The 25222-nt window shown below is 38.5% G+C and overlaps 1 protein-coding gene across 1 annotated transcript in view; it reads right to left on the reverse strand.

Annotated features, from left to right (window-relative positions):
* The window catches only part of LOC110674248, a 105355-nt gene extending 98573 nt beyond the window's left edge, over positions 1 to 6782 (reverse strand). Inside the window, exon 1 of the transcript XR_002498767.1 lies at positions 6565 to 6782. The gene's annotated coding sequence lies outside the window, so the exon portion shown is untranslated. The remainder of the gene's footprint in view (positions 1 to 6564) is intronic.
* Positions 6783 to 25222: the final 18440 nt, after the last annotated feature.

Raw genomic sequence — 25222 nt, forward strand, 5'->3', positions numbered from 1 at the left:
GTTTTCCTTTTTCTAAAGCTTTAATATTATTTAGTTCTTTTTTGTTAAAGTGAACTAAATAATATTCTTGAGAAAGCCCTTTCCGAACAATGCCAGATTCTCTCTTTTTCATAATGATTACTTGGACTGGGGAAAATCCAAGTAAATCATTTATTCCATTTTTGATCTCTTCAGGTGATTTATAGTCACTTGAGAGACCTTTCAAGACGACTTTGAACAAACGTTCAGTTTTGTCGTCATAAGTAAAAAAAATTGTGCTTCTTCTCTTCTAGATGTTTGAGAAGAAGTTCGCGATCTTTAAGAGTTTCCGGCAAAACGCGACAATTTCCTTTCTTTGCGATTTGGAAGGAAACCTTGATTCCCCTAATGGAGTTCAAGATCTCCTGCCTAAATCCCCCAAATTCGGAACAACTGACCACGATAGGCGGCACTCTTTGCTTCCTCACTTGAATCAAAGAGCCTGGGCTAGAGGCTGCTTCGATTTGGTGTTCGGAAAATTTGTCTAGAGCATTGAACTGATTGCAGATTTCGATACACCCTTGGAAGAAAGTTCGCATTCCGGAGAAACGTCTTTTCTTCCATTCTTGCCACGTTTAGTGACAGTTTTAAATCCCACTTTTTTGGAAGGAAGTTGTGAATTCAGAGATTCACCCTTCCTTTTGTTTGTTGTTGCAACCATGTGTAGTGAATAAGAAGACGTGACCTTTGAGAGGTTTTTCCCAAGACGGTGTCCAAGAAGGATTACCACCGCTAGCTTTCGCCAACGGGTCCAACGAAAAATCAAAGGCACGGGTCCAAACAAGGATCGTAAAGGGATCAATAGTAGAAAAAATAGTACTGAAAAGTACTGTTTTACTAGCACTGAAAAGTACCGTTTTATTGCTTTAGGTAGTTTTAAAAAAAAAAATTTCAAGAGCAGAGAGAATTCGTGTACGCACAGCACGAAGGTACGATACGCACTGGCCACAACATCACAGTAATACACTTAACATAGTATCCATGGAATATGGAAGAGTCATACGTAGGAACCAAACACCGTTCTGTAATAAACCATTGCACTGATAATACGTGTTGTTACTAACGCACTATTTATCAAAAGTGGGATACACGCTAAAAAAATCCTGCACAATCGCATTCCAAAACAATATTGGACATTCGTCAACAATCCGATCTCGAAATACCAGGGGATATCGGAAGAAGTCTTCCTGCTTTGGTTAGAGCTTAGTACATAGTCAAGTATTTTGAAAGAAATGCACCAGGAGAAGCATCAATCTCGTTTGGGACTGATCATCATGCTGGGATACAGAACTCAAGTTCTTTCGGGAAATTGGACGAACTCAAAATTGTTGTTCCATACTTCGAGGGAAATGAAGGAGAAAATGTCGACGATTTTATTAGAAGCGAAAAAAAAATCAATGTTGGAGAAGAAATTATGAAATTACTAGATATCAAGCAAACTGAAAGGAAATGCCCTGAAATGGCTGAATACTTATCAAAACCTTTTACAATAAGTTTATCGGAATTTTTCAACCTCCTCAAGACAAAATTTTCGGTATCCATGGTAACGTTTGAATTGAGAAAAAACTCCAACTAAGAAGATGGAGATGACATGAGTCGTTTCAAGATTATTACACCAGTGAACCTTGGAGAAGTGGAGTTGATCGAGTACATCATTAAAGAGAGATCATAGTTTTGAAAATCTGTCTTTGGCCTTTTTCTATAATCGTGCGTATCCCTGGTTGCATTATAACGTTTCTACCAATACTAACATCTTATGGTTGCATCGTCAAATCAGGAACAATTAGATACTCAATATTGAGAGATAAATTTTGAATTGAAACATCAGTTACCAAACATCCCACAATGTTAAGCCTGGTTTCAACCCTTATATGAGATTCTGCTTCAAATATAGTGTTAAAATGAGGAAAGTTTATATCTACCAGTCCATTGCTTCTGAAGTTATTCGATAGAACAATTCGTATGTTAGGGCATTCCAGTAGTTGCAGTAGTTCCAATTATAAATTATAATTTTTTTATAAATATAAATGAAATGAAATGAAAACAGATTGATTCATCTACAGCATAGTTTCCCAAACTTTCACGACCCACCGGCTTATTTTTCGCGACCCTTCATGCCTTGAAATCGTTATTCAATACATATTTCAAAAGAATCTTTATCTAAAAAGCAATTTGAATATTTAAAAATCATTCAAATTGGCAAGGCTGGTACCTAATTCATCGCAAAGGAAAGTCTTGATTATACCTCAACTTCAACTCGACTCGACTATACCTTAGCTTCAAGCATATGACGATTAATAAAAGAATTTTTCATTGTTCAGAATATTGCCGAAAAAGTCTCACAATGAAATATTGTATTTTCAATAGTATCATCAATATTTCAAACATATAAACATTCATAATGAAAAAATATTCCTGTAGTAAGAGATTCAACTTCTGCAGAGCTTCAAAGTGAATGCAAAGATGGCCGTCACAATGACTGACTTGTGACCCTACTCGTGTTTTCATAGGCACTAAACTGGAGAAACAGTAGGCAAACGTTCCTGATCTTCTTATTTTAAGCTTTCTGCTAGTGCACAAAGCCAAAATAAATAGTGCATTGTTGCTAGATGCATCTTTCGTGAGATTAGTGCCTTTGAAGTTTTAGTGCAATCTAAAAATTTCGATTCCAAACTGTTTCACCTTTAAGATCTTAGAAGCTAGGATCGCAGTTCATTAACTCAGATAAGGTTACACATATTTATCCTTTTTTTATTATAAATTACTTAATGTTAGTGGTAAATGACAGTAATATAAGTGGCCTTTAACGATTAAATTCAATAAATAATTGGAGAGAAAGCAGAGTCTTTACCGAAACATAAATAACTCTTTCCACTTTTTTTTAAATATATTTTCCACGTCAGAAAGCAAAAAAAAAAAAATTTTATGTAATATGTGGTACATTTTTTCAACACATCAAACTTAGTAGCATCGTATAGAGTGATAATAAAGCTTCAATTCAAAGCTAAAACATATTGCTGGCCATTTTGAATTTGGCCGTTATCATGTATTCCGTCAGGATAACCATTCTCTCACCATTAATGTATCGCTCGTGTAGTATTCTGAAACCATCATCAGAAAGCTGAGGAAAAAACTGAGTGAAATCAATGCAAACATATTTTTTTGTACAACGGAGAAACAAGGTTTTAATCGTTTTTTTTTCTTTGAGTCGAACGAAGAATGGTAGCATTATTTTAGGTGAAAAAAAATTGGCGACCATCTTGGATTAAAACGCCATCTTCCCTTAGTTGTGGGTGTTCCTATAGTTGCGGTAGTTGCGTTTCGCTGCGTTTTCACTGATTTTATTGCATTGACCATAGAAACGACACTGCCAATCGACATATTGGCTTGTTGATACACGGAATAGTTGAAAAAAGCGTCCAAATTGCTTGAAAACTGATGAAAAATCACTAAATTTGCTAAAACTGTTCTTGCTTGTACCAATAGTTGCGGTAAAGTGTTCCTATAATGGAGGATCCCATAAGAAAACAACGGATACCGCAACTATAGGAACACAAAATAAAAATATACCGCAACTAAATGAACAGTGTACCAATAGTGGAGGTATTATTTTTCACTGACATGCCGTGGATTACTACGATGAAATCATTTTTCTCATTAAGTCAGTGGTCGTTACTTTCCCTTACAACATATGCATTAATTGCGCTTCTTGCATTAAGGCGGTTAAATGAAGTTCAATCGCGCTTAGTACCTCCACTATTGGTACATCTACCCTAGAACAATGAGTTTTTCACCTTGTTAGCTCAACTTGTTGAAATTCAAAGCTACTGCTGAAAACCTTCTTTTTTTTCTTATTTTTTTTCCTGGCGTTACGTCTACACTGGAACAGAGCCTGCTCTTCAGCTTAATTTGTTATGGAAACATTTATTCCCTTTTTCCATCTTTATTAACGAGATTTTCAACCCTGGGCTAGTTCATCTCGGGACCAACGGCTTCACTTCTCTTCCGAAGGAAGTCGTCACTATAACCCTTACGTCATAGATGACTATGTCGGGGATGGGATTCGATCCCAGGTCTCCGGTGTGAGAGGCGTGTGTTTAACCCCTACAACAGGTCCGTCCCCATATTATGGAAACAGGCTACTAAATTTTTTTTTTCTTATATAATTGTTTTTTGGTACCAGAATGATTCTTCGAAATATCTTTGAATTCAGCAATAGTATTCAAACGGAAAAAGCACCGATGCCTGATTCATGACCAAAAAGTCATGAAATCATACAATTTTATGTTTCATCATATCATGACTACGAGTCATGATTATCATACAATAATTTGTATGCTCAGGGCGTTACACTAATCCAGCTGTCACTTTTTTCATCTTAGTCAAAAAGGTGCTGTTAGATGTTTCAAAACGTATTTGTAAGTTTGCATCTTGTTCATGTAGTACCAGGCAATAATTAACGTTGAGCTTTCAAAACATGAAAATACATCTTTCTCCCGAAATCATAACTCGTTCTCCTTGTTTAGACTACCGATTTTTTCCAGTGAATTCTTTCATTTATTTGGCCTAAAACCGATTGAAATGAACAATCATTATGTTGAATAATGAAACTATTTTTATTCAAAAGTACATAATTATCTCGGTTCTCAAGCAAAACCGAGAAAATATTTGTTTAGCCAAGTTGTTTGTATGATCATTTGTTACAACTTTGCTGAACATACCAACTAACGATTAGTTTAAATAAAAAGTAGCGTATACGTTACTCTTGCGATCACTGTATTTTTTTATCCATACACTTTGTAATACTGAAAGGTCTGAACATATTCTCATAAGCAACTATGGCTCTACAATCAAGAAAATGAGACGAAAATCTCATGTCCGCCTTAATTACACAGCGCAACAAAAAGGACATTTTTGCGTGTCTCAAGAATCCAATTATGTGTCTCAAGTAGATTTGGGGTTGCTGAATCTGATGCCGTTCTCAGAAATGTTCTAGTTCGTCACAATTTTTAGCTACAGGTCGCCAAAGTTGCATAAAACACTGGTTTTATTGATGTTTACATCAAATTTAAAGTATGATATATCAATCTTTTTTGGGACCTGAGCATGCAAAATAGGACTTTAACTTTCATTTTAGATATAATTTGGTTGAAATTGAACGATTAAATTTAGATTAAATCGATTAAGTCTCCATACAAAATTCTGTATTTCTCTTACATGGCAAAATACAATACTTTTCATAACCATCAAAAAATAACTTTTGACCATCAAAAATATTATGAACTTTTTTGATAATAGTTGTTATACACATGTAGTTTGAATTCTGTGACAAATTAAGCGAATTAATTGCCATGCAAGCTGGAAAACTTGTATGCAAGTTGGCTGAAATAGCCGAATTCTGCATTTTCAACAGTGAACATCTAAAAAACTAGACGTGCTACGATATTTTTGAAAACGGTAATGGATTCAGCAAATCTTAGTTTAGTAAATAGCAGTATTTTGGTGCTTGAGACAAAAACGTGTTCCGCAGTGTTAGCTATCTATAAACATAGCGTTGCATACTTTGATTATTTCGAACTAATAAAAAGCTTCAATTTATCAATATATTATGAACGCAACTGGTTTCAATTGCGCAATGATTCATTTCACAGCAATTTTCAGAAATTGCAAAATAATGGTGAGCGCTCCCCGATATGATTTCTGATACCCTGAATTGGTCTATTACGAAATTACAAAAAATGTTGTATGCAAATCGTTGCAGAACTCGTTTAATGATACATTGGCTTGATGAAAAACAGGCTATTATGATGAGAAATTTCAGAAGGAACTTTTACCCATCTAAGAACTCAATTTTTACAGCAAAATCAATCAAATCAGCAAACTAAATTTGTGTGATGAAGAACATCGTGCAACGGTTATTAGTTGCAAAATTTAATTGTATGCAACATTGTGCGGAATGAAGATTATGGTCAACTTTATAACATATCCATGTTATTTCAAATTAAGTCTGTTATTGAATTTCAAAAAGCTACCTAATTGCTGTAGATATGTGATTCCGTTCGTTATAAAAAAATAATATAATCAAAAGTAAATTTATCAACATGAATTCGAACAGAAACTAAAATTGTGCTAGCCTTAGGTTTCGAACCCGTCGGAATTGATAAATCTGCTTTGTATCAGATCTCTGAGTACAATCGTAGTGTACAATATTTTATCGAATATAAAATGAAATTAATTTACTTGTACTTACATGAACCATCGTTCAAATTCCATACGTGCACAGACCCAATCAGTTTTTTAGAAGCTTACACTTCCCGTCGGCATTTCCTAATACGACGTGTAGCATATATGTTCTTGTCTAAACACAACCCGCATACGAGCGAGCCAATAATTTTTCAATTATGTTTTATTGGATAAAACAATTATCATTGAGCGAATCAAGAAGAACTCCCAACAAGTGTCGTAACAATTATTGGAACGAGCTGAAAATCCTACAGATTGACTACAGATTGACGACGCCATAATTGCGTTTACTTTACAACTTACCCTTCCATCATCACCACAATAATCGTCATCGTTGTCGTAAACAAGAGTTAGGCACACACACACACTCTCACACTTCCACATTTTCATATACACGCATCCATCCTTTCGTTATCCTTTCACACTCACGCTATTACTGAAGCAACAATAACGATCCTGCCATGTTTTTCCTCCATTAGAAAACTGCGTCAGCCATACTTTTAACCTGCTTCTGAAGTTACTCGTTCGCTCGAAGGCATCCGAAATTAGAATGGGGAACACAACAAAAAGTAAAACCTCGCAACATAGTCGCTTCGTATCTCTCGACTCGATAGTTCACTCTTGGTGAGAATGAGTGCCCTGCCTCTCTCTCGTTTTGAGCATCAAGCCGAACCCTCCAACAGTCACTGATACTAACAAGCGACCACGTGGATGGCGGCATTGAGCTCGTAAATCGCGCTCTTCACGTGGAGAAAATAACTCATTCGGCGCAATCACTCTCCTCTCCTTCCGATCCACTCTTGTGGTGGGGAAATCAAAACGGATAAAGCAAAGAACCGTAAGAGGCGGACACTTTTATGACTTTCTCAAGTAACAATAATCGTTCCTTCTTTATCGCACGAATAAATTTACGGCAACCGATCTCGCTTCCCCTTTCGATAGGAGATAGTATGCGTGCGTGCGATTGGGATTGCCGTCGGGAAATGGCAATAAAGCATTGGTTGTCGGCCATAAAGCATTTTAATAGTCCTCGTGTTGTCTTGCTCGGAATGCCATCTCCTTCTGGCACTTGGTCGGCAAATTCGGCCAGTTAGACAAAAAGCGGCAGTGAGAAGATGATGGTTGCGTATGAAAGTGAAATTTTTGAATGGAACCATAGCATGGCAGGGCGAAGCCCGTCGGTCGTCACAGGATGCGGGAAATGGAGATCAAAGCATGCGTGGGATAGAGGGAGACAGTGCTCAGCGAAGACGAAGCAATCCACGCGTGCACACCAATAAAGCATTTCGGGTTTTTAAAACTCACACAGAATGATTAATGAGCGAGGCACACTTTGCCAAGTGTTTTGAAGTGGATCTAGGGTGGAATTTCGCCCGCTACGGCTACTGAGGAAGTGTAAATGGTCCAACAACCACAGATGGTATTTCGGCAGTGTTCATATGAAGTTTTTGTTTGTTTCAACTGTTAAATAATCATGGATATATAAATTTTATCAACATTGTTTCGGAATTTTAGTTGTTGTATAATGATATGTTCTAAACTTTCAGGCTAAAGAACCATGTTAAAATCGAATATTGAGTATTAGGCAATACATTTGCATCTTTTTCGACTTTCCATTAAGAGTGATCAATTTTAGGGGATTAGATCTGAACTATTTATTACCTGATTTGAATGAAATTTCATCAGCTCTTCAGCTTCTTTTTAAGTATTTTTTTCACTATGAAGGGATTATTAGAGTATGTTAAGAAAACCACTAATTGATTTTCAACACTTCACTTTCGCAAAAAAATAAAACACTAAAAATCACTAGTAAGGCGAGCAAATACTTCAAACTCTAAAATGTTGCTTATCTTGACAGATAGGCCTATTTCGTCTTCGACTGGAACGTTCTTTTTGACGGTTAGTGCGTTGTAAAAGCCCGAGCAAGCGTCTATTTTCTTCCCTCGGGTTGTGCGTTCTTTTTGCCGGACAGTTCATCGAGAAAACCCGAAGCAATCTCAGTTTTATTTTTCCTCGATATGCACGTTCTTCCAGCCGGGAAGTGCGCCAAGAAAGCGCGAGCAAGCGTCATTTTTTACCCTCGGGTTGCGCGTTCTTCTAGCAGGGCTTTGCGCCGAGAAAAGCCTGAGCAAGCGTCCAATATTTTTCCCTCGGGTTGTGCGTTCTTTTTGCCGAGTACTGCGTCGAGAAAGCCCGTAGCAATCTCAGTTGTTTCCTTCTCGGGTTGCGCGTTCTATTTTTGAGTGCTTTGATATGGCTCAAGCAAACGAGTCGGTGTAGTGCCTGAGCAGTGCGGAGTGCTTCGTGGAAGCCCAAGTTTTCGTGTTTTTGTTTTGTGTCATCAGAGTGATCTTTTGCATGAAAAGTAAGTGTTTTTTTCTTGCGTATCCAGGGTGATTTCTTTCTCAGTTAGTCTGCATGCGTTAAGTGAAACTGAAAGTGGATTGGTGCTGCACAGGCGAGGATGAAAGAATCAACTGGTAAGCCCGTTCCATACTTTTATTTCAATCCTATAACATATGTATGACTGCATAATTAATCGTCACAACGGTGGGACATAAAAATGATTTTTCAACAAACTATGTATGATTCGTCACTGTGAGTGTCGGCATTCACTCTTATTCAAAATTATTTATGTTTTTCATTCCTTTTTTTTACAACACTCCTTTCTTTTTACCATTTTTGTAATTAAGAAAGGACTTTGAATGATTCGACACTATAAGTGTAAACTTGCAAAATTTTCATTATAAATGTCGGCATAAGAGTGTTCTGTGATGGTCCAGCCGAACGAGTTTTTTTTTTCATATGAGTAAAATATGATAGCACATGCTTTCGTCCAAACAGCTGTAAAAATGTTGCGTTTAACTATTTGTTCAAAAAAACTTTGAATGGTTCGTCACTACAAGTGTCGGCATTATTTTCTTCTACTTTGAAATTTTTCCTACCAATTGAAAATATTATATGCAGTCCATGTTGAATGTTTTGTGAATCAATGGAGCAACAGTCTCTTCCAGCACATTCTACGGCTCAGCTTCCTCGGGGACCCGAACTGGAGTGCTCTAGGGAAGGAAAAGCTTCCTAGTCGTTACTTTCCAAGCGGGTTTGGGATCCAACGGCCGTAAGAATAACGTACGAAAGCGGCGGAAATTTAGCATATTGTGGTTACACGTTGACGCATTTATGAGGTTCACTAATTATTTCACAAATTTACAATTTATATTAATATGTTATTTACCATGTTTCGCTATGCGCTAGGCGTACAGACATTTGCATTTTCTGAGCCTCTCCTCTGTCATTCTCATCACATCTGAGAGCGGCGTCAAAAATGAACTTATTTTCCTAAATCGTTTTATTATACGCAAGGAATTGATTTAATGACTTCATTTCGCGCGCGATCAGAAATAGCTTCATGAATAATGAATGCTCCGAAGCATATTTATCATTTAACAGTTTGATTGAATGATTAATGAGCGGGATGTCTTTCCACCTTCCGTTTTTGGCAGATATTCTCCTTCGAGGGTTGTGTGATTTTTGTTTTATTTTTCCGACATTTGATGCTTATTTTCCATATCCACAGGGCAATCGCTTCTTATGATAGGCATGCGAGTTTTAATGTTTATGATATCGTGTCCTATAAATATTTACCAGCTGAGGTGCGAATGAGACAAATTTATTTATGATTTGATACACTACTCCTCTGCACCTTTTCATAAAGCGTGCAGGACTCGTTGTACCGTCGGCAAGATTCAACATTCCGTACACTCGCTCTTTATCGGAGTACTGCCTCCATAGCAGTCAGTCCAAAGCATGGATTCATCGTGAGTTGAGCAGGATAGAGCGGAACAGTTGCATGTTAGAGCACTATTTTTACACTACTTCGGCGTCGGGTTCATGTCTTCTATGTTCAGGAAGGCATGCACTGTATGTTGTAATCTGCATGTGCTAAAGATAAGTCATTCTACGCTGATTCTACACGTGTTCAGAAGAATGCTTGTTGATTATAATTCAATTTGTTTGAGGAAAAAAATTTTTTTTTTCGTTTTTTAATTCTTTAGGCTACATAATCGCAATATTGACTTATTGTAATTACTGAAGCGATTTATAAATTGGGAATATTCTTTTAAAAATATACAGGATATTTGAATTAATTTTTAGTTACGTTTTATTTTGTTCATCCTGAATATTACCTTTGAGCTTTTTACTTTTTCTAGAACTATTTTAGAGATGATATCAATACCTAGCTAAGATAAAAAAAATGTCTTGGTATTTCTAGCTTCTTGTGAATTGAATCGAAATTCACAATAAACTTTATCTTTTATCTTTTAACTCGAAATCTGGAAATCTAAGCACAAAGGTAACTCGAAAGTTATATTTGACTTGCTAATTAAGCGATGTTCATAAAATAATTTGAAGTTATTGAAAGTGTGGCGTTTCTCATCGATGGTTTTTTAGATAACGAGGCAAATTATGTTGTAAAATTCGCAAAATTTAATAGCCTTCAATTTCGGACACCGCATTAGGGTTGCTCAAAATCCTCAATGCCAAATATGTGAGAAAGCAAATTATTTTTGCGCACATTCGCTCACAGTTGTTCTTACCGACGGTAAAACAATTTGTCCCAAAAGTTATAAAACCATAGATTTAAAAATAATAGAGCTATCAGGAGAATTTTACGTTGGAGCTAGCATAACTATTGCACATTCCCGGCTTTCAAGACAATAAATATATAACAGCACAAAATCCAGGCACAGAGAATATTATTAAAACGTTATTCCTGCAAACAATTCAATAGATTTACTATTTCAGCACAAATCAATACATAACAAAGTGTCAGAGAGAGGCATCAAAACCGCTCAAATACACATGACTTATCAAAAACAGGAGTGGTAGTGAACCAATACTGGAACCGATCATTTGTTCCTATATACTGTATATTGTTGTCTGATAAACTAAGGTATGTTTATTAAAAGTTGCAAGCGATGTTTATAGCAATTTGTTAGTTTTGCTGAATTAAACATACTTAAGAAAGTTATGACACCGGAATTGTTTTCCATTAAGCCATTTTTGAAACCATATACTTTTTCCTTGCTTATATCGTTTGCACAATTCATGTGAGATTTGAATATTTTGTAGTGCCATCATAATTATGCAAATCATTGTTTTGAAAATGAATAAAAGCTATTTTTCAGCGATGGCTCAACCAATTTCAGAAAAATTACGAGTCTCATGCTCATACTCAAGTTTTGAATGATTATAAAAAAAATGCTAAGGGTGTTCAAGCATGTTCCCCTAGCCTAGATGAATAAAACAAATACATTTATTTTCGCATATTAAATCTCCATGAGATTCGTGTCAAATCTAACCGCAAATGTTATATATTAAGGTTACTTAGATCTAAAAGATCCTGGGTGTTAAAAAATAATGCATGTCTTCCAGAAAAATATTTCGAGCATCACTAACGAGACACATTTGTGCAGATCGCTAATTTCGATAGCCAAACTTCTATTGCTCTATAGGTTTGATGTATTCTTCACAAACAAGTTTGTGGAATACCATTCTTCAGTAAAATTGTATTCAGATTAGGGAAAGTGTACCAGTTATGGCCCTAGTTGTTCCCTATTTGGCCATACGTGAAATCTTGATAACTTTCACATTTTTCATCTTTTTGAATGTTTAAACATCAAGATATATCTTAAACAGGTACGTCTCGAGCGTCTGTTCACCAGGAGGTGCGGCTCAAACAGCGTCTGTTCTGGTATCCAGCGGCTGAGTAAGAAATGCTGAATCGCGCACAGCTAAATCCAAGGTGGTAGCCCCATCAGCGCGATCGTCCTAGTATTAGTTGGGACGTTAAACAGAGCTGACACGATGGCGCTCCGGCGAGAAAGGAGTGTTGGCGTAGGCCCAATAAGCCACCCGTAAAAAACCTTATTGCGAATAACATAGGAGATAATACGACCCGGAACAATCGGCAAAGACCCACGCGACGAAATAAGGATTACGATTGGAAACTTGGAGCATGGAACTGCAAGTCACTTGGTTTCGCAGGTTGCGACAGGATAATCTATGACGAACTACATCCCCGTAACTTCGATATCGTAGCGCTGCAGGAACTTTGTTGGACTGGACAGAAGGTGTGGAAAAGCGGGCATCAAGCGGCTACCTTCTACCAAAGCTGTGGCACCACAAATGAGCTAGGAACTGGCTTCATAGTGTTGGGCAAGATGCGACAACGCGTTATCGGGTGGCAGCCGATCAACGCAAGGATGTGCAAGATGAGGATAAAAGGCCGTTTCTTCAACTACAGCATCATCAACGTACACTGCCCACATGAAGGGAGACCCGACGACGAGAAAGATACGTTTTACACGCAGCTGGAGCAGATTTATGACGGATGCTCTCCGCGTGACGTGAAACTTGTTGTTGGCGACATGAACGCACAGGTAGGACGAGAGGAGATGTACAGACCGGTGATCGGGCGGAACAGTCTGCATGCCGTATCTAACGAAAACGGCCAACGATGCGTCAACTTTGCAGCCTCTCGTGGTATGGTAGTCCGAAGCACCTTCTTCCCCCGCAAAGATATCCATAAGACCACCTGGAGATCACCCGATAACCTAACCGAGAACCAAATCGACCACGTTCTAATCGACGGAAAATTCTTCTCTAACATTACCAATGTTCACACATACCGCAGTGCGAATATAGATTCGGATCACTATCTAGTTGCTGTATGTATGCGCTCAAAACTTTCGACGGTGAACAACTCGCGTCGAAGCCAAACGCCGCGGCTTAACATCGAGCGGTTACGGGACTCAGAAGTAGCCCAAGAATACGCGCAGCAGTTGGAAGTGGCCCTACCAACGGAAGAGCAGCTTGGCGCCGCCACTCTTGAAGATGGCTGGAGGCACATAAGATCCGCCATAGGTAGTACCGCAACAGCAGCACTAGGTCCAGCGGCCCCGAATCAGAGAAACGACTGGTACGACGGCGAATGCGAGCAGTTGAAGAATGAGAAGAATGCAGCATGGGCGAGAATGCTGCAACACCGCACGAGAGCGAACGAGGCACGGTATAAACAGGCGCGGAACAGACAAAACTCGATCTTTCGAAGAAAAAAGCGCCATCAAGAAGAACGAGATCGCGAAGCGATGGAAGAGCTGTTCCGCGCTAAAGACACACGGAAGTTCTACGAGAAGCTTAACCGTTCGCGCAAAGGCTTTGTGCCACAAGCCGACATGTGCAGAGACTGTGACGGAAATCTTCTCACGAACGAACGTGAGGTGGTCGAAAGGTGGCGGCAGCAATACGACGAGCACCTTAATGGTGATGTGACCAGTAGCGAAGGTGGCACGGAAATAATTTTGGGAGCACGCGCGGACGACGAAAGACTTCCGCCTCCAGATCTCCAAGAGGTAGAAACGGAGATTAAACGGTTGCAAAAACAACAAAGCCGCTGGAGTGGACCAACTTCCGAGCGAGTTGCTAAAATACGGTGGTGATGCACTGGCAAGAGCGCTGCACTGGGTTATTTCCAAGATTTGGGAGGAGGAAGTATTGCCGGAGGAGTGGATGGAAGGTGTCGTGTGTCCCATCTACAAAAAGGGCGACAAGTTGGATTGCGCCAATTATCGTGCGATCACAATTTTGAGCGCCGCCTACAAGGTACTCTCCCAAATTCTATGCCGCCGTCTATCACCAATTGGTAGAGAATTCGTTGGACAATATCAGGCAGGATTTATGGGCGAACGAGCAACAACGGACCAGATATTCGCCATCCGCCAGGTGTTGCAGAAATGCCGCGAATACAATGTACCCACACATCATTTATTCATCGATTTTAAATCGGCCTATGATACAATCGATCGAGAACAGCTATGGCAGATTATGCACGAATACGGTTTCCCGGACAAACTGATAAGATTGATCAAGGCGACGATGGAGCGAGTGATGTGCGTAGTCCGCGTATCAGGGACACTCTCGAGTCCCTTCGAATCTCGCAGAGGGTTACGGCAAGGTGATGGCCTTTCGTGTTTACTGTTCAACATTGCTTTAGAGGGTGTGATAAGAAGAGCGGGAATAGACACGAGTGGCACGATTTTCAGAAAGTCCGTTCAGTTACTTGGTTTCGCCGACGACATTGATATTGTTGCACGCAACTTTGAGACGATGGCGGACACGTACATCCGACTAAGGGCTGAAGCTAGGCGAATCGGACTGAACAACAATGTGTCAAAGACGAAGTACATGATAGCGAGGGGCTCAAGAGAAGACACGGCACGCCCCCCACCTCGAGTTCATATTGACGGTGATGAAATCGAGGTTGTCGAAGAATTCGTGTACTTGGGCTCACTGGTGACCGCCGACAACGACACCAGCAGAGAAATCCAGAGACGCATCGTTGCTGGAAATCGTGCCTACTTTGGACTTCGTAGAACGCTCCGATCGAGCAAAGTTCGCCATCGCACGAAGTTGACCATCTACAAGACGCTGATTAGACCGGTACTCCTCTATGGGCACGAAACATGGACCCTACGTGCAGAGGATCAACGCGCCCTTGGTGTTTTCGAACGGAAGGTGTTGCGGACCATCTACGGCGGAGTGCAGATGGAAGACGGAACGTGGAGAAGGCGGATGAACCATGAATTGCACCAGCTACTGGGAGAACCAACCATTGTCCACCTCGCAAAAATTGGGAGGCTGCGGTGGGCCGGGCATGTCACCAGAATGTCGGATACCAACCCGGTGAAAATGGTTCTCGAAAACAATCCGACCGGCACAAGACGACGTGGTGCGCAGCGAGCAAGATGGGTCGATCAAGTTGAGGACGATCTGCGGACCCTTCGCAGAATGCGTGGCTGGCGACGGGCAGCCATGGACCGAGTCGAATGGAGACGTCTCCTACGTACAGCAGAGGCCACCCAGGCCTTAGCCTGACTGGTAAGGTAAGTATATATCTTAAACCTTACTGCTACAACACACACAATATTACAAAATGTGAAAACATTCAAGAAACCCCGTATGGCGAAATAGAGAACCACTATGTCCATAACTGGTACCTACGTCAAAATGAAAGTAATGCCTTTTTCACAAAATGGGAATAACCGATAATCTAAAAGTTTGTGTTTGAAATATCATGAGTGAAATCAAATCAATCAAATCACTAGAAGCTGAGATCCATGTATTGAAGCATGATCATTTTGAATGAAGTTTAGAATGGAAAGTTTGTCAAACAATCAGAAATATTATAGTCTTTTCAACAGCTTTCATAGTTGAGTTTATGTTTTGTTCCATTAGGGTGTTTATGCTAGAAACTGTTGGAAAAATGTGATTTGGCTTTGCTCCATTGGAAAACTACATTACAGAAAGTCATCCAAAAACAAAGTTTTATTGTTATTTTGAACATTTTGAGATGTGAGCGCATATTTGAACATTAAATCTTCACAATGAAAGCAAAACACGTATTGACTCTCACATAGAATTCCAGAGATTCCAGTTTCCCGGGAAATGATCTTATGTTTTCCGGGATTCCCGTATTTCATGGGATTTCCTTATTTCTGGGATAGTTCTGGTTTATAAAATAGCTATCTATTTTCAAATAAAACCATCGCACAATTTATTTTTCATTATTTTAATCGAATCTATGGCAAAAGGTCGAAAGGATAGAGGATCGAAAGACAAAAGGTCGAAAGACAAAAGGCCGAAAGACAAAAGGTCGAAAAACTAAAAGGTCGAAGAACGAAAAATTAGGGACAAAAGGTCGAAAATCTTTCGACTTTTTGTCCTTTCGATTTTTTGTCCTCTCGACCTTTTGTACTTTCGACGTTTTGTAATTCGACCTTTTGTCCATAAACCATTTTAATCAATGGTTTCACTAGATCACTAGCTATATTTGAATGTTGATTTGTTATTTTTCGCAATCAAATAGTTGGCAAAAGGTCGAAAGGATGATAATTGACCAGTATTTTCCGGGAAATTACAACTTCATTTCCTGTTTCCCGAGAAAATTGGAAACTCGACTCTCACATTTCTTCTGGGTAGCCTGTTGTGTAACATACGACAATTACGCTTCCACCGGCAATGATTTTTATTGCAAATGGTTACCCAAATAACCATAAACATTTTAAAAATTTTCGAAACCATATTTTTTGCTCAATTTCGAAGCAATATTCATGAAAATCTGTCATTGCATTGCACTTGCCATCTGTATTTAAAACTTATTTAAAACTAGTGGTCCCGAAAAAGTTCATCTTGCCATTAAGTATGCTGGTGAGAAATGGCGTGCATTCTCCCATACAACACGACCGATTAATTTTCTCCCGTTTTCCCCAAACATTTTCAACGCACGAACACTTTAAGAACCTAGCTATGAAAGAATATGGTTAGCCCGATGATTCGTTCTGGAGCCATGTCGTGTTATAGAAACACCATTCCATTTTTATTTATAGAGAAGATTTCCCTGTAAAAATCCTTGTACCAATGACAGGAACATTGTTCCTTTAGTGGAGATATGTTTTCAGAATTGTTCCTTGACGCAATCCATTGCTGTCTAATGGGACCCACTACTATGGGTACTGATTTACCACTTTATTGCCCATAGTCGCATAACAGTCCTATGTTCTATGGGGTTTTCTATAAACATGGGACTGTTATGCGACTATGGGCAATATAGGTGCAAAGAAGAAACATTCTTCAGCAAAATAAAACCTACTACAAAATAAAATAGCTTTAAGGTTTAATTTCATGAATATTATCCGATTGCTTGTATCATTTCTCCACCGAACATCAATGAAAATATCGCATAGTGATTAACGTTTTTACATTGAAAATGATCGCATCTGATAATATTTGATGTCAGGGAGCGTCCATGAACTTCGTCACGCAAAATTGGGCTATTTTAAACGGTGGTAGGTCATTTGGCATAAAGTCGTTTGGCATAAAGCCGTTTGGCATAATGGTCTTTTGGCATTAAGTCGTTTGGCATAATGGTCGTTTGGCATAATGGTCGTTTGGCATAATAGTCTGAAACCAAGAATTTCTGAAAATGGCATTCGTTTTTACATTTCTATTGAATATTTCTGATGATAACAGGAAGGTTGTGGAGTCAATTGGTACAAAACGTCACTTTATTCATATGCTCTTGAATAAACTAAAGCATATTAGGAAAGTTATTGCCAATACTATTTTATAATTTATCCAGAAATTATCCTTCTTTAAAATATTTATTCTTTAAAAATTTAAAAATAATCTGCTCTCGTAGGGTGATGTGCTAGTATCCATCGTATTAAGCATTGATCAGTGAGAGCTGCAATTTTCCCAGTATTGCAGTGAATGATGCTGATACAAACCGATGCCAAACAATTCTTTCTCAAAACGGCTTTAGCATTGTACAATAACATTTTGATAAATCTTGATCTGTTTTTGGAAATAATGCAAAGAAAATGCATCTCTCTCGTATTCTCAATCCGTCGTATCGTTTTCAACTCCGTCGCAATCAGTTTCCAGATTCGTCCCACAGCTTACTGCTCACTGTGATGTGTCGAGTGGTTAAAACACAATATATCAACGCTATAATAAAATGTTTTACTAGAATATGTAGATCTATGGGCATCTCCCTCCATTCCTTCAGCATGTTGGAATATACTGATTTCCTTTAAAATTCATTGTTCGTCATCAAAATTCAGCTCAAACATATGAACACAATTCCTTTTGACCGTACAATTATGGCATTTGCTCACAGTACAGCGAAAACAACACAATCAAAGGAATCGTATTTTTACGTCGAGCGTCGCGCACACATTGATGCGCACAAGCTTTTTTTTCTCAGTACGACGGATTGAACTTTGTTTACATTCTCAATTATACGCGGCGGTTGAGGAAATTTCGTAAAGTTTGATGATTAATTGAAGTTTTACGGCGTGTGATTGGAATGAAATCCTTCAGTGAAGAAGTACGAAGGTTTTCCATAGTGAAAATAAGTTCCCGGCGAAGTAAGTCACCCACGGGGGCGGGAAGAAACTTGTGTTGGAAAGTGGTGTGACTGATGTCGATCGCTAAGCATTTCTCTCAAATCGTGTTCGTCCATGCGATTTCGGTGAAAAAGTGAAAAGTGGATAATTGAACTGAAGTTATTTATCGAAATACAGCAGTTTCATTGCATTTTTGGTGTACAGGTGGATGAATCATAAAAGCTTTCACAAAATTACATTCGGAAAATGAATCTATGTTGCAGGTAAGTTGGAATACCCGCCGTAGTGGAACATTTAAAGTTTGATACGACGAATAGTAGCTCTTACGACGAAGTAAAACGAAACCCTATATAGGCTATTTTTGCAATATGCTGCAATTATAGATCTTGGGATAAGATTTTGCAAATAAATTTTCCCTTCTTAAAGCAAGTAATTTTCATCAAGTGTTACGTCCAAACTGGGACAGAGCTTGATCTGCTGCAAAATATTCTATGAGCGTTTCTTTTATTAATAACTGCAAACTTTCTTTGCCAATTTACTATTTTTAAATATGTATACCGCAACAAGCTGAAAGATACTCTATGTTCTGGGATGTAGAGAAAATTATTATTCTGAAAACATCTTCCACCAGACCCGTCACGAGTTTTATTTAGCAATGCTCTCTAATATCACTACAATTTTTGACATTCATAGCTTGGAATATCTCTGAACAATCAGCATGCTTATTAAGAATCTACGAAATTGTTTTGCTATGGGCTCGGTGATGTTGATCTCGGTAAAAACTTCGAAAATGCCGATATCCATTCTAATTCAATAATTATACCAAACGGTCATTATGCCAAACGACCATTAAGCCAAACGGTCATTATACCAAACGACTTTATGCCAAACGGCTTTATGCCAAACGGCTTTATGCCAAACGACCTTATGCCAAACGACTTTATGCCAGACGGGGTAAAATCATTTTAAACTCCTCACCCAACATCTTATATGAAGGCTTCAAAATTGTGTATCGATCGACATGTATTGCAAAAGGAAATTCTTTGAACTTGTACATTTTGAATACATGTAATTCAAAACGGGTTAAAATATTATATATGTGTATTTTTGACGTACATAAAATGAAGCAATAACTTGAGAACGGTTAGAGATATAAAATATCTTTAAACAATCTCAAACATCATTTTGTCTCAAATTCCGAACAGACTTATATTTTGAGTGGTTGATTTTATATGGAGATTTTATTGTAATAGTTCACTCAAATATTTTATCAAGTTTCCTGTAAGCGGGGGTCTGTTGCGACTCATGTTTAAATCTTTGAAGCTATTTTATACACTAGCAGTAGTAACAATTTTGAGCCAATGAAGTCGAGTCTAGTATACGACACTGAAGACGGCCTTACAGTTGAGGTCGAAATACGCGTATCTGTCAAAGGATACAAACTCTAGTGGAATTAAATGGTATAGTACTAAATTCGGTTTTTTTATCTTCTCAATAAATCTTGCTCAGATAATTTTGTTTCAAAACTATTCGTTTGAATACTAATTATTAATGTTATTTGGGATTTGATTGAACGTGTTCGAAATATGAAACAAAATAAGCAGTGTTCGTTGTTTGAAGCATAACTTTGTCCCATTCTTTTGTGTAAAATAGTACTGATAGTAATACATTATTACTTTTATCAGCACTCTCAATATCTTACAAATTAATTAAGAAATTAAATTGAGTTTCAAACGAATATTAGCTGATTCATGTCTATATGATGCATTTATGGCACTGTTAGCTTCAAGTGTTAATAATATGAGTCAAAATGGAATTCAATAAAAAATATAATTAAAAATAAACAAACGAAACATTCTACGGATTTTTAGATATTTTGTAACTGGTGACTGGAAACTGAGGAAAACCAGCAAAATAAAAAAAAAAGTGTCATACTGAATAACAAAAAAAAAAAACAATAAAATTTGAAATGTTAAAGTTTGAGCGAGTTGTATTTCAAGAGAAATGTCCTGAAAATAAAAATTAAACTAAATAGTTTGTGTAGCCTTTTTCTTTCTTAAACTCCATATTGTTTTTAAAATAGCCCATAAACGAATATTTACACGACAAAATTTGATACATTTCCCGATTTTATCTGTCTAAAATTCATCGAGGAGCTGACAAAATCAGATCTTAAATGTTATTGTTCTCAAATGATAGTTTCTTCTGTAGATATTTTGGAGCTCCGTTATGATAAATGTTGTCCAAATTGTAAATCTCCTTTATACTTAACGAAATTTTTGATATCACACATGTACTTTGAAAAATTTGAACGTCGACCACTGTAGGCCTGCCCATTTATCAGTCTGATCAAATTCCAATCCTAATATGACGAATGATATTCAAATTTTAATACAGAATCAATCAACCTCCATGGCCACTCACAATCATGCCAATTTGATTGCTCTCTGGGTAACTGTTTTGTGTCTAATTGAAACAACGTGGATTGAGTCAATTAATAAGCAATAAATTACCCCACGAATCGTAGCATTGATTCTTAACTATTATGCATTGCCGTGACCGCTGAACCAGTTTCGCTTCACTAGAGTGGGTGCCCGACGTCATTCTATTCAATTCGATCAATAAATCAAAGATAGCGTAGTGTCCGTGTAGTAGACGCCAGCCTAATGAAGAGAAATGTTAATTGATAGTGAGTGCAAAATCGCCGAAAACGATGCGTGAGTGTTTATGTATTCGTGCAACTGAAAACAAAAAAAACTGTTATGTAACCAAGAACGGTAAATATATCGCATGCATATTCAATACAATCACGGAAATATAATACGATTGACCCATTATCGATGGGCATAAATCAATTGCCTTACAATGACGCCTGTGCGCAAGCAATGGGAGTTTCATTCTGAAGCCGACTGTCAAATGGAATTCGTAAGTGGTCAACAGCAGAAAAACGATGCTATCGATTTATGACGCGTTTGGCAAAATGCTAATGATGACAAATTTCTGAATGTCAAACAACAAATCATCACCAAATAATTTACCGCAGAAGTACACACTTGTCGTTTGTTTTCTTACATTTCATTGTAAGGAAGGCGTGAATCGATCAATAAGACCAACCGCATATAATTGACCGTTTTTTTTTTGCAAAGGCATATGAGCGCCCTTCTTGTGACTCTGTGCACCGTGGTGGCCGTATACAAACAGAAGTTCAATTCAAGTACAATAAATCATTAAAATTTTATGCATTTTAGCCGGACATATTAAATTCTAAATATGAAAATAATCACCCACAGCGAGAAATCGCAGCACATCATTGAAGTCGCGCGTAAAACACCAAACAATTTTAATTGCGCATTGTTGTCGTAGTTCGCGAAATGAATTTAAATTCCATCTCTTGCCGAACATGCATATAATCGCATCAGGTCTCACTTGCATGCTAATCCTCTGCCAGCAGGCAGGTAGCTAGCCATCAGCAACAATTGGGTTTCGGTTTCTCCGACCAAGTCTTGAGCCAAGTTGCGCTCCTTGCTGTATTTTATTCAGGTGATGTACTCGAACCAAGCATATGTAGGTACTGAACTGGCTTGGGTCTCTCCCTCGCTGGTCCCAATTGGTTGGCGTTTGTACCCAAGTTGTGCACGGTGTGTCTACCATTGTTATAAACGAAAAATATTGAGAATTAATTATGCATTCACTATGGTATCCTGATAACCTCTCCATATATTATCGAGGGAAATGACTTGTATAGTGATTTGTGGATATAAGGCCATTTCTAAGGGATCTTCTTCTCTTCCTTGACATTACATCCTCACTGGGACAGCCTAAGTTTCCATTTTCGCATCCGTGTATCATGTGGCAGGTACAATGATACTCATGCTCAGGGAATTCAAGAAAATTTCCATTACCAAAAGATCCTGGACCGACCAGGAATCGAATACAGCCACATGGCTTTGCTTTGTAGCCGCGGACTCTAAACACTCGGCTAAGGAAGGCCCCATTCGACTCACCCTTAACGGATTTTAATTGATCCAAAAACAGAGAAGATCTTCAAATCACTATAACATTAATTTCATTGATGTTCTTTTTTTTCGCTGACAACGGTTTACGGCACACCGTGCGCAGCGACCAAATCACACCTTAGCCATGCATCGTTTCAATCGTAAAATCCGATCGCATCAACTGCTCGCTCGCTGGCTGTAGTCCAGCTGGTCTCCCTGTTTGTTTGTTCAAGTGCGAGTCACGGCGTTAAAGCGCGGTGCGGTGGCGCGATTATCGATTCCATTCACGTCCACTTTTAATTTAGTAAGTGATATTTCATAAATAAAACAGTGAACTGAAACAAGATAAACATACTCGATGCGCTCTGTACTAGGTTATGCGCACTTCAGCTCTCAACAGCCGAGGTTCAATCGAATGCCGGGTCAGCAACTCGCAGAGCTATCGCAATATCGGTCGGTCGGTGGTACCCCTTGGCCCAAAGAATTGTGGAACGGTCACATTGTGGAAGAAAGCTCGCAGCGTGGACAGACTGTCGGTTGGTGGGACTGAGAAGTGAAAGAAACACCGCACTCTGCACGTTTCGGTTTATCAAGCGTGTTCAATCAACAAGCGATTGTTGTTCGTAGATATCGTTTGTAGCCAGATTTATCCGCAAGTATCATTTACATTTGTTTCTCTAGCGTCATGATATGAACAATGCTGTTGGGTTGGTTTTGTTGATGGCTAGATGGTGACGAAATAAATCCGATTAGGACGTGTCTCTTATTTCGTACGGCAAGTCACAAGCCACCTACATTTTGAAACATGTTTTTTTTGTATGTTTGTTGCATATCAGCCCACGTTTCCCACCAACAAAAAAGAGTACTGATTGACTTAGTCAACTAGCTTCTGTTTTACGATCCGAATTCCACTCAGGTGAGGAATTCTGGGCGAAAAAAGGATTGAAGCTCCCTTAATAACCCAACTATAAAAATAATCAATTATGATTTTCGGCTACGCAGTCTTAATTTGTCAAATTAAGACTGCGTAGCCGAAAAGCATAATTGATTACAACCATACAGTTGATTCCCCACTAGCTTATAAAGATAATTTTCATAATTAATTGCAAAATATATATGCAGAAATATATGCAACTCGTTGTTAAACTCGAATTTTTAGTACTTGTCATGTTCCCGCGGATACGATCCGGTAGGGAATAATTAATACGGAGAGATGTTTTCGAATTCACGATTTATTTCCAACTGATTTGGAGAGTTTACCGTGCCCTATTTATACTCCTTTACCCTATTCAACTCTCACACAATATTATGTTTACTTCTTCTTGTATGCAATCTTGTGTTGTGTGTTAATGCAGCTGAATAATATGTATTGAAATGTCATAACAATAAATGATTGTGTGTTGATGTTTATGTTTACAAAGATCGAATTGGATATACTGATCCACCTTTCATCTATTGTGTGATTGTTTTACAGTAGCTACATTGGTATGATAAATGGAGAAAAGGTAAGTACAGTATATTACCAAGAAGTGCGAATTCAATATGTGCGGTTTGGGGCCTCAGCATGAGGCATGTTCGTCTGCCGGCGCGGTGTAATGAAAACACCCCTGATGATGCTGATGGCCTCAACATGTCATATTTATTATTTTTGCTGAAAAAAAAGCTTTAGCTTGATTGGCCACCCCTGGTTGCTACTACAGTAAGTAGCCCGCCCGTAGTATCGCCCAATCAGCTGCACCTATACAAGGAACCAACCAGATGAATGCTTGGGACTAACAAACACCCTCAGTGTATAAGTGCTGTTGATCTTATATTTTTAGGCAGCAATGCAAACGATGCCAAAAGAAAGCTAACGATTTCGGAAACATCAGAAACACAAAGGATAGCAGTTTCGAATTCCAAAGGAAAAAGCAGGATTTTTAAAACTATGCTTCAGGGATTTTTTTAGTGAATTTATCTGGGGATCTCCCCAGGTATTTTGCTGAGGATTTGCACCAGAGATTTTTTCCAAGAATTCCACCAAAAACTCCTCCGGTTATTTTCTCCAGGAATTCCTCAGGAGATTTCCACTAGCATTTCCTACGAAGATTTCGTTTGGGAATTCTTCTTGGGATTTCGTTCAGAAATTCCTCCAAGGATTTATCAAGAAATTCTTTCGGGTTTTTTTAAGAGAATTTATTCAGAGAGTACCTCCAGGATTTTTTCTTGGCATTTTCTCCGGGAACTTCTCTAGGAATTACACTGAGGATTCTTCCGAAGATTTCAACGATTCCTCCGGCAATATCCCTCAAGAACTCCTTCGGAACTTTTCTTCCCAAAACATTGCTTTGAAGATTCGCTCCAGGAGTTCATAAGGATTTCCTTCAGATACTCCAACGATTTGCTTCAGGTATTTTACCGGGGATTTTGTTAAGAAATTCCTTCGAGGATTTCGTTCAGGAATTCCTCCGAAGATTTCTTCAAAGGATTTCTCCGGAGATTTTCTCCGGGAATTCCCCAAAGAATCATCAATAGCAAATCTTCCGGAGATTTGATCCAGAAATCCCTCTGGGGATTGCATTACGAAGTTCCGCTGAGGATTTTTTCGGAGAATTTAACTGGAGACTTCCCTCAGTAATTTCTCTGGGAATTTTCTCCAGGAATTCCTCCGGGAATTTCAAGGGTTCCTTCGGGAATATTCCTGAAGAACTTAGTTGGAGATTTTCTTCAGGATTTTTTTCGGGGATTTCCTCTAAAAGTTGGGTTTTATCCAGAAATAATATCAGGGATCTTTTCAGAGATTTTTTTTCCGAAGGTTTCCTCCTGGTAGTTTTTGGGGATTTTCACCGAGAATTTCCCCGGGGATTTTCTCCAGGGATTTCGAGGAATGCTGTGGGAATTTTCTCTGGAAATCCTCCGTTATTTCCTCATAGAATTCCCCCGGGGATATGCTCCAGGCATTCATCTGGAAATTTCCTCCAGGAATTGCTCTGGGGATTTCATCCAGAATATTCCTCC

The sequence above is a fragment of the Aedes aegypti genome, chromosome 1 (genome assembly GCF_002204515.2).
Source record: "Aedes aegypti strain LVP_AGWG chromosome 1, AaegL5.0 Primary Assembly, whole genome shotgun sequence".
NCBI classification, from domain to species: domain Eukaryota; kingdom Metazoa; phylum Arthropoda; class Insecta; order Diptera; family Culicidae; genus Aedes; species Aedes aegypti.